Raw genomic sequence first — 10,715 nt, 5'->3', positions numbered from 1 at the left:
ACATTAGTATTATCTGTACACTTAGGATGCAGTTAGATTTTGACCTTAGCTATAGGGTTTCCCACATCTCTTCCACTGGCTTTTCTTTTCTTTTTCTCCCCGCTGGCTGCCTGCACTGGTAGCTGGTAAATTTAGAGGTGAAGAACAGCTCAAAAGATCCAGGGAGTTCTGTACCATCCTGCCTTCAGCTCTTGCAGTACTTTGTCTCAAAATCCACAGAGGTGGCTTTCCTTCCTACTGTCGCGCACTTGCGTTACTAAACCAGGAGCCAAAGCCCGTATTCTTTTATACAAATGGACAATCAAAAGCGTGCTCTCTCTGGGTGTTTTGCCTGAGTCCTGATGCATCTGTTCCCCATTTTTATACACATCTTTACCACTATAGCTCTGCTCTGGCTTTACCAGTGACTGTCACATATTCTGGCCACCTGGCACCTGTTTTCCTCCTTAGTTTCAACTTGGGTCACTTTACACAGCTCATAATCTGCATGTATCTGGGGGAGGCTGGTGGTTGTGGGCGGCTGGGAGGACAAGACTGTAACTCAGGAGGAGAAAATCTTGCAGTTGTTTGAAGGATGGGAGGGCAGGCCTTTATCCTGCATCAAAGAGGATGGCTTTGAATGGAAACTCAACTTCTCATTTTAAATATTCCTTTGAACTGGGGAATGACACACATACCCCATTCCTAAGAATAGCATCCTTTTATAATTTTTTTTTTTTAGTTCTGAAGAAAACTATTTCTGCCCAAGCATGGTATCTACTTCACTTTTAGCATTGAAGATTATTTATATCAGAAATTCAGATTCAGGAAAGAAAAGAGGGAATTGATCTCACTGAAATGGATTCCTAGGTGAATACCTCTACTGACTTATTTTACCCCTTTCATTTCAGCTCTGTGTTGAAGGTAATGATGTCCTCATTGCCTCTCCTTACTGCCCTTTGGTTCACACTGCAGTATGGTCTCACAGCACACAAATAGGATTACTTTTGGAGGAAACTAACCTGGAATAGGCATCCAGAACTATACCATTATATTAAGTCTGTGATGCTAGGAATATGTAAAATGTTGTAAGAATGGGGGATGACACTGCCTACGCCTACATGAGCAAGCAGTACAGACCATGGAAGCAGATTAGTAGAGAGAAGCAGTGAGTGCTGTAGCCCAGATTCCCACCTTATACCCATTTGAGAGATGGGTAACTTCAGACTACTTCCGGAGAACCAAACATGTTTGTATTATTACAAAATTAGCCAGCTTTTGTGGTATCTGAGTGTACTGAATGACCACATGGTCAAAATCTTGAAACTACGGTTAGTAATAAATTATCATCCCCTTCACGAACATCTATGCGTAAGCAATGCCTATTTTTTTCTCATCGTCCTGGTATATTTTAAGAAAATATGATGGTTAATTGAAAATAGATATTTTTTCCATATGGCTTGGAACAAAGTTTTGGATAAACAGAAGACCGAACCGTCTGGAAACAACAGATGGCACTGTTTTAAAGATGAAGAGATGAAAGCTTGGATAACCAGTGCTGAACATCAGTAGTAACATATGATGGAGGCAATACGCTTACATCTGGGAATTTAGCTCTACCATAATTCTACGGGACGCACATGTGGTCAAAGCAGAGACTTTTTTAAAAATGAAAAGGAGGAAAGTAAGCTACCTGTCGTATTCCAGCAGCCAGATGCACAGTCTCCTTGCATTTAATTTCAATAGTATCACTTCTGGCTGTAAATAATGTTCCCAGATCAATTAGCAGATGCAGAAGGGGTTATACTACCAGTGCGAAGGCTTAACCTGTTTCTATTACCTATTTACTTAAAATCATGGGAGAAACATTCAAAAGAGGATAGGAATGGGAAATGTAAAAGGAACATAGAAAGATTCAAATGCATGTGATAAATACGGTATGTAATAAATAAATAAATAAATAACCTACTCCATCCTTTTACATGTACCATAATCGGGCATTTGTCCATAACTAGTTACCATGTAATATAATATATTTACCACGCATTTAGCTATGATTAAAAGGCCTATTTCCTTGAGACTTTGAGACGAGTGTAGATTCATTTGAGTAACACCACACATGGAAAAGGGAGAGTTGTTCCCAATTTTTAGAGCAAGTTATGTTAATATTGAAAGGATACCCCAAGCCAGCTCAAGGGCTGGTTGGAGTAACACTTCCTTCCCTCGATTTAACACTCAGTGCCATTTTTTAATCATTTTTTGTGGGATAGGTAACATTTTACAGAGAAACTTCTAAGGCAGAGAAGGAAACAATCCGCCTTTTACAATTCTCTCTGATAATTTGTATTTATTTTTGGAGATGGGAGAAATGGAGGGGGGGAAAACTCACAGAAACAAATCAAACGAAAGGATCTGAGATAAAGACAAGAGAGTAATTTGCTTTAAATCTTCTTACTTGCATTTACAACAGGAGACGTCTTTCAGTTGCCCCAGGCTAAGGATCTGACCTATACTATACTTTCTGTCAAGAGTATCAGAGTATTAATGTATACTTAGTATACACGTATAGAAATGGTATCTTGAGAAATAGAGCTAAGTCCTCTAAGACTATGCCAAGAGGAATAGGGAAGAGGGAAAAATATCATTGCCATTCGCTTTCAAAACTTCTATGAGTTCAGCCTAAGATGGGCCGATACTGTCATGCTTACAGCAGAAGCAATGTCAAAAATCAGATATTGGACTTCCTTGTAGGTAGAGGTTCAGCTTCTCCAGGCAACGGCTCATTCAACAAGCACTTTTGTCCCCAAAGTGCCACATACAACACCCCTGGCAGCCCACCGGCAAATGTCCAGTTCTGCTGGTGTGGATAATACTCTCCAACTCCTTTTCTCACATGCACTGGCATCGGGATTCTGGGGATAACACAAGGCAGATGTGCAAAGGGGAAGGAAAAAAAATCTTTCTGTGCCTTTTTGTGCTTTCTACAGCTCAGTAATGCAGGCTAGCTCTGTTTCTGTCTCAGAAGGGCTGGGCACAAAATGTCCTTTTGAGCCTCATCCTTCTGGTCAGAGGCAGAAACAAAGCTATCATGCGTTACTGGTATTTCTATTCCTATTTTATTATGTAGGCTTCACTTTCAGTTTTGAGAACCAATTCCTTCCTCTGTCTCTGTACATAGACTGTTAAAACACAGTCCACCACTCTCGTAGCTGGACGCTTGAGTTAAGCCACAGCAGGAGATCTGTTCTCACTCTTATTTTAAGTACAGAATGGTTTTCGAGAATGTGCAAGTTCGTGCAGTTATAGCTTTATGCAATAGTCATATGATTATCATTAATACATTTCAGTGTTCACATTAAAAGAAATTATCTTAAAATGCAGTATGTCTTACCCATACTTTTTCTCCAGTAGAGCTAAGATGTTGAAGATGTTTTAATTGGGTTTTTTTTCTTTAGCATTCTTGGATTTATTTTATATTTCACAGTAATTTTTTAATTTCCTGGACTTGAAATGCATGGCTTTTTTGATCATTACAGTGTTTTCATAAAACCTTTTATTTATGTGTTGCTGGTATAGACTCCCAAACCTCCTCCCAGCTTCATGTAGCTTTGTGTCTGGGAATCACACAAACCATGGATATACACAAGCACATACCAAAAAAACCAACCTTCCTGAACAGTAGTGTTAGAAAATTCAGTAACAGTACAGATTTACTGTTAGTAGCAAACTGTACTGCAGATAGAAGTAAAATTTGTATTTTAAAAGAAACTCGTGTGCAAGTGCAATGTTGTATTGTAGCCTGTTCTGCATTTAATGATCACCGAGTGCTACACAGGCATTTTGCACACTTATATCTCACCTTCACTTTGGGTTTCGTTTTATCTCATTTACAGAACTGGAGTCATTCTTCAAAGTTAACTGACGTTACCCCGGGTTTACACAGAAAGGGAGCAGGAACAGATGGGGAGTGTGTCTCAGCAGTGACAGAGAGAATGGGATCTGGATTTTCTTACCGGATTTTTGAGTGAGAGTCTCCTCTCACCTCTGTTTTGTTTATGCAGGTGATTTATGTTCTCCTCTGAGAGAGGAGAACAGGTGGTCACTAAAAAGGGGTGTCTGGTCTTCATATCCATGATGCTATACTGAGAAACCATGCGTTGCCTTCAGCATATGCATGTTTTAAGCCATTTACTAGCTGTTGGAATGAAACCCATTAGGCTTTAGGCAAACCTTGTTAGCAACATCATAAGGGCAGAGGATCCGCTGGGCTGCCTGGATGGTTTGAAGAGCAAGACTGTGACTAATTGATTTCCTCAGGATCAGATTAGAGATGATAATTGCATCTCTCTTTAAAATAAAGAGAAAAATCCTCCAGCAAATGCAGTCTTGCCAGTAGAGCTGAAATATCTAATTTTTTTGCTAGGAATCAAAGAGCCTTTTCCTCTTTCAAACAGGTGAAATCAGGTGTGAGCCCCTTGCAGTCAAAGGAGTTGCACCAGCAACAAAGAAAGGTATTTGTAAGATAAGGCAGGCCCCAAACATCAGGATTTACAAGGTATTACTACTCAGATGACATTCAGACTTTGCATTAGCATCAGCTATATCTCCTTTTATCCACTAGTTGTGTAATTCATTCAAAAGAGCAAACAGATTGGTTTCATCTGTTACATGTTGCATGGGCCAAACCCCAGGAAAATATTTCCCTTGGCTCATCCCAAGAAAAACATTCACACACGCTGTTTATTTTGATATTCTCAAATACTACTTTTTTTGTATGTTTTAGCTTGATATTCCTTTAAACTTGCTCTTCTGATTCCTTGTCCCTTTGGTATCTCTTAATTAGACCTGGTGACTAATTCAGAAGGAATTATTTATTTAACAAATCCCATGCTTTCCTATCACAAAGCATCTACAAGCAAAACACTTTTTTTTTCCCCCAAGTTGGTATTAATTAAAAATTATTTACAGACATGCAGAGCAGAATTCTTGTTCTGTAGCTTTCCTATTGTGCTTCTTCAAGATGTGCCATCAGTAGTATTCTGTTAGGATGTGTTCTGCAAGACAGTGATGCCTGAATGACTGACATGGGTAGCTATGAGACAGCTTGGAACGGAAAATGTTTATGTCCAGACATAGACTCTTCTACAAATATAGACTAATTAATAATGTCAAACTTCTCTCTGTTCTTCACACAAATCTCTCGCTCACTGTTTTGTTTTCCCAGTCGCGGACAGAAGATATGGTCCTGTACAGCTTGGGAAGGTCTCCATGCAGTTGTTTGACCTTGCAGTGGCAGCCAACAGCTGCAAAACACAACGTGAGCACAGTCTCCTGTCTCCCTGTCTCTCTTCCTTTGCTGATATGCTGGCTCTCGTCACTCAGATGTCTTCTACTTTTACTGAAGGGAAAGGGGGAGGGAAAGAGAGAGGAGAGGAGAACTGTGGTTACTTCTTCGTATCAGGTATCCACACTCGTCGTGTTGCCCCTGAGATACATGAATGCATACAAATGAGTATCTGGATACGCACCCGGAGCATGGGCTGGTATGTGGGAACATCCCTATACCTTTCCATCAACTTTCTCATACACCCTGCTCCGGATGCCGCCCAAGGGGAGAACAGACCTCTCCGCGCTCTCTGTGTTGGTGGCCCACACGTGCTGGAGGACCACACCAGACCTCCAGGACACACCTGAGTAAAGGGTTGTTTTGTAGGAGCCAAGGGAGTCATTGCCTTTTCCCAGGATTTTGAACCTAATGAAGGAGAAGAAATTGGTACAAAAGCTGACTTTTTTATCAAAAGAAAGAGAAAATAGGAAACCATAACAACCTGCTGGCGTTACCTGCAGCAGGAAGCACCACTGCTGTCTATAAGGCGCTACCGGGACAGACCTTTCTATGCTGGTGCTGATGCAAGCCTGACTTCACGTGTACATCCGTCCACGTGTCCATACGGTCAGAAATCACAGCGGAGTACCTTGAAGCTAAGGCAGCCCCAGAAGCACGTCTCTGAAAGGAGGTAACAAATGGCTCCTCATGGCACCCCTGACACCCACTTGCTGGCCCTGGGATGGGGGAGCATCAGGGGATGCTCCACCTGAATCGCCAGTTGCAGCCTGGCCAGCCGCGGCTTGGAGGCAGCCTTGCAGTCAAGCACCAGCACCTCTCCCTGTTCGGGTCCTCCCATCTGACAATCACGGGCAGACAAAAAGTCTCCATCAAAAACGCCTTTTAAAAAGGAGGCAGTTTTAAAGGAGTTTAGCATCTTTGCAATGTTTTTCTTGTTGGGTTTTTTTCCTAAATTATTTTTTAAGGAAATTGACCACAAATTTTAATGTCGTTTTCAGAATAGCTTCTTCAGTTCAATTTTGGCAAAGAAACTCAGGAAACTGCAGCGAGATGATGCTGGAAAGTGAGGTCAAGCTGACCATCGCTGCCAAAAGATTTCTGTGGAAATTGCATAGACAATACCTGCCGGTGGAGATGATCACATAGGGCTTAGAAATGATCACGCAGGGCTGCGTCTCAGTTTTAGGAGTTAGGGAAGAAGAAAAAAGAAGAGGGGCTGACATCCCCTGAGCCTGGAAGAGGAAGGAGACCCTCCTCCTCACTGTCAGCAGGGGAAGGAGCCGCACTCGCAGATGTTCCCCCTTCCCTTAAGCTGGGTGTCACAGACTTCCTGGGCTGGTGACGGGACACAGGCCTCGCGGATGTTGCTGGCCGGCTGCCGGAGGCTTCTGTGATAAATAGGTCTGGTTAAAAAAAAAATAAAAAAATCACTGATTCAACTGAGAGCTCTTCTCATTCATTTTCACCAAAACAAGTGTTGTTTCTTTTTTTTTTCTAGAAGATGATAACTTGGGGGGGGAAGGGAAAGAAAAAAAAAAAGGAACAGTCATTTCATCCCAAATGAAGAACTCGGGATTATTCTGGCTCCTGAGGTGCCGCGGTGTCTCCCAGGAGCTGCGGCTCAGCTGGCTTGCGCCTGTGCAGGGCCTCCGGCCGCGTTTCCTGCAGCACGTGGTGCTCGCCCTGATGCACGGCCCGTTTGTAAACAAGGTGACATACAGCACATACAGAGTCAGAAGAGAGAAGCAGTGGAAAATAAAAGGCTGAAGATCGTATGGGATATGTAAAGCTTGTCTTATTTAATACTTCTTCACAACATTAGGTTTTGTTGAAGGATTAAGCTGTCCTAATCTCCACTAAAGCCAAGAGAATAACAAGCCAGTTATAATTAATCTATTTTCTTGGCTTTGCAGAAAATCCCAAGTGGTTATTTTTCTTCATCTACTAAGCCAATTAACAAAAAAAAACCCCTCCTGTCAGTGTCAGTTATGTGAAAAGTATTTCTGACTGAACTTGAATCTATGGAGTAGCTTTCAAAGTGCTTTCTCCTCTGATGGTTTGAGGCATGTTTTATGAACGTGTGTGCATTTCATGTCCTGCCTCATGAACTTGTCCAACTCCTTTAAGTACCCTAGGTATGTGGCATTGTTTTCCTTCTGCTTTCTTGCTCCATCTACTGGAACCAGTTCTCCATGGCATTTGAGTGAACGAGTCATATGATGAGTATATTTATTTATTCTTGTTAAAAAAACCCTAACCTCTTAATGCAGTCTTTACAATTGATTTATTTTCGTTTTATAATGAAGCGCACATTTTGTAAACTAAATCTCCCACTTTTTCAGGCTCCTATTGAGAGCCCTGACGGTAAGAATACTCTTAGAGGTCTAAATGCCCTCACAGGTTCACATTCTTGCTGATCTTCAGTGTTTCCAAACTCTTATGAAAATATGTTGTTGTTTCTCAAAAGATTAGATGTAGCAAAACAACAAGTAAAGACCCTCTCCCAGTGTCAACACAAGGATGTTTTGTGGAATCAGCTGAGATTTGAATTGTACCAGTCACATGTAACTGTCTTTTATAAAATCAGAATTAAAAAAAAAGAGCTTCAGAAGAGGTGGAAAAGGAGCTAAAACATTAGGTGCCAGAGGAAAGCTTACACCGCACCTGTAAGTTTCAAGATAACTTCATTGTCTCAGTTGTTTGTCCCTTATTTAAAGAAGTGGCTACTGGAAATGTTTTTGGAAAACAATCCTATTAAGAATTGGCTTGTTAGGATAATGCTAACTTTCTGTTCTCTCTGCATTTGTGCAGTTAAAACCGCCACAGTTTTTGTCTTGAATTTCTGCTGTCTTTTGTGCATAAAATTCAGCAGAGTAGTCAGGAATCACTCAAGAAACAGACTTTACCTTGTGGGTCAGATTCAGGTAGGACTGTGATTTGTTCCTGTAATTTCCCTTTAAGCAGAGAACAGTTTGTTCCCCTACCTGTGAATTTCAAGTGAAACTGTTAAGACTAGTGAAATATAAGTATTTTTGTCAAGGCTCATCTAGTATTAGCATTAGTAGTCAATGAAAGAAAACCAATTTATACTGAATGAACCAAGATATTTTATGCAGTCAAATTTAGAAATGCTGGCACTAGTGAGTCTTCTCCTCTGACCCTGTTATGGTAGTTGGAGCTCCAGCAAAGGATGAGGCTATGGGCTGCAATACGATATTGGTAAGTTCTGAAAAGCACGTGTCTACCAGCAAACAGCATGCAGAGACCTTTGTTCGAACAGCGTTACTCTCACAGCTTCATGGGCCTATTCTCCTGCTCCCCTGGTTCCACCTCCCTGGCTAGCTTCTTTCTAGCATAAAAGGCACAACTTCCATTCTCAGAACAGTCTTTCCCAAAAATGCGTAGTTCAGCTACAGGGCTGCAACAGCCTTTCCAAGTTGATGGATCGCATTGCTTCCTTGTTTATTTTCTCCCTGAATTTACTGAAATCAAACACTATAGCATGGGATCATAGGCACCCTATCCCCAGAACTTGTGTATCTTACATAACCTACATAGATTTAACTGGATTATGGCTCAGTATTCCCAGATTCTTACCTATCTTATATCATTTATAACAGTATTGTGTACTACCTCCTCTTTCATCAGAATAGCATTGATAAAATAATTATTCTTTTAATTCTTTATACATTTCAAGGATGATAGTTTTCAAAAGTGAATCATAGTTGTGTCTGCCTTAAATCCATGCCAGGTGGAAGCACAGACTGATAACTGTTCTGAAAATCAAGTTTACTAAAGCCAGCCCTAACAAGACATCAGTATGAACGTAGACAAAATTGCTAGTCAGCTTAGAAGGGTAATCCAATCTCTGGAAAATGTAGGGTCAAATCCCAAACTGCTGACTGCCCACATTTTCCATAGCATTGAGATAGTGGGACTCACTGAAGACCATAGCAATGGAAGGGTTTGCTGTGGATGCATTTTTTTCACGGCTGTCACATTTCTCTATCTAACTTTCCTACATTTGGTTGAAAGCTGCATGCAGAGTTGCATAGAAGAAACACTCTCTCAACAAGGGGGTACTGAAGCCAAAAGAAAGACTTCCACTGATTCCAGTGAGGTTTGAGTCTGATGATCTTGTCTCAGGTGGCCACATTAGAGGCAGACATAATATAATCCCATGATGGTAATCATTTTGCTCATTAAAACTGTTATCTGTAGAACTAGGACATCAATGGGAATAGCTTAGAAAATGCTGTACGTGTGAGTAGAAGGGTCATTGTTAGCGACTTAAGAATCAGGAAAAGTAAAGCTGCAGGATTGTGCTGACAAGCAGACTGAAAATACACATAAAAAGATTTCATTAGATCATTATGTATGAATAAAGTGTATTATCGGGCTGTCTCAGGAGTTGTTAGGGAATCTGATTGATTTTAACAATTCCATTGGCAGTGTGAAAGAGGCAGTAAGGCAGCCTGTTAATTAATGCAATGATTAATAATTTAATAGTCAATTCATAATTGAGTACATTTACAGATGAAGGGTAAAGGATGGGAACTGTAGGGAATATTCAGAGTTTTGGTAGCACTGAGGGATTTAGGAAGGGTTGAAACACACTTAGAAAATAACTAAAGCAGAACCTTCCTCAAAAAGGCTGTACATAGGGCATACAGAATAGTTATTTTCATCTTAGAAATATACCTCAACCTCCATTGCCTGTGGGCCTTTCAGGTGAACCACATACCAATGTCCTTTACAAGGTAAGAAGTGGGAGTTCAGGTGTACATCCTCTTCCTCTCTCCGTACCTCTAAGTTCAGTAAAGGCACTTTCTACTGGTATATCTGAAAATCTTGTGTTACTGGGCACGTGAGATGTCTTAACCAGTATACGGTGTGGAGGAATTTACCTACAAGAATAAGTCACAAACAAAACTGGTTTACATTTTCTTCTCAAAAGCAAAAGAATTAGACCAGACGGGGAATAGGAAGACCATCTGTGCCTAATTAAAGGGTGAGACTGCATAACAGCAACAGATGTTATATTATTGTAGTCAGAAGAGTTTATTGCTAACAGTGGTAAATATTGTGCATGTTGAGTTGGATATTTCCAAGCAATAATTTAACAGACCTACTTCCACATAGGCTACCCTTTTCTTCCTGGACTACATTTCATTAGTTTTTGGTGTCATGAAAGGTCAAACTGCAGAAGAGGTCTAGATAGCAATATTTTCTACATACTGAGAATGCTGAGGACTGAAAAGCCAATGATACCCGTTGCAAAAAGGCATCTAGTGCTGATGATTAAAAAAACAGGCAAGTCTGTGTGAAGAAGACATGACAGAAAGGGCTAACATTCCTGCAGCTTCACTCAGTTCCTGAACGCCCTCTT

Source organism: Gavia stellata, chromosome 4 (genome assembly GCF_030936135.1).
Source record: "Gavia stellata isolate bGavSte3 chromosome 4, bGavSte3.hap2, whole genome shotgun sequence".
In the NCBI taxonomy this organism is placed as follows: domain Eukaryota; kingdom Metazoa; phylum Chordata; class Aves; order Gaviiformes; family Gaviidae; genus Gavia; species Gavia stellata.
Note: the sequence above shows the minus strand (reverse complement) of the source record.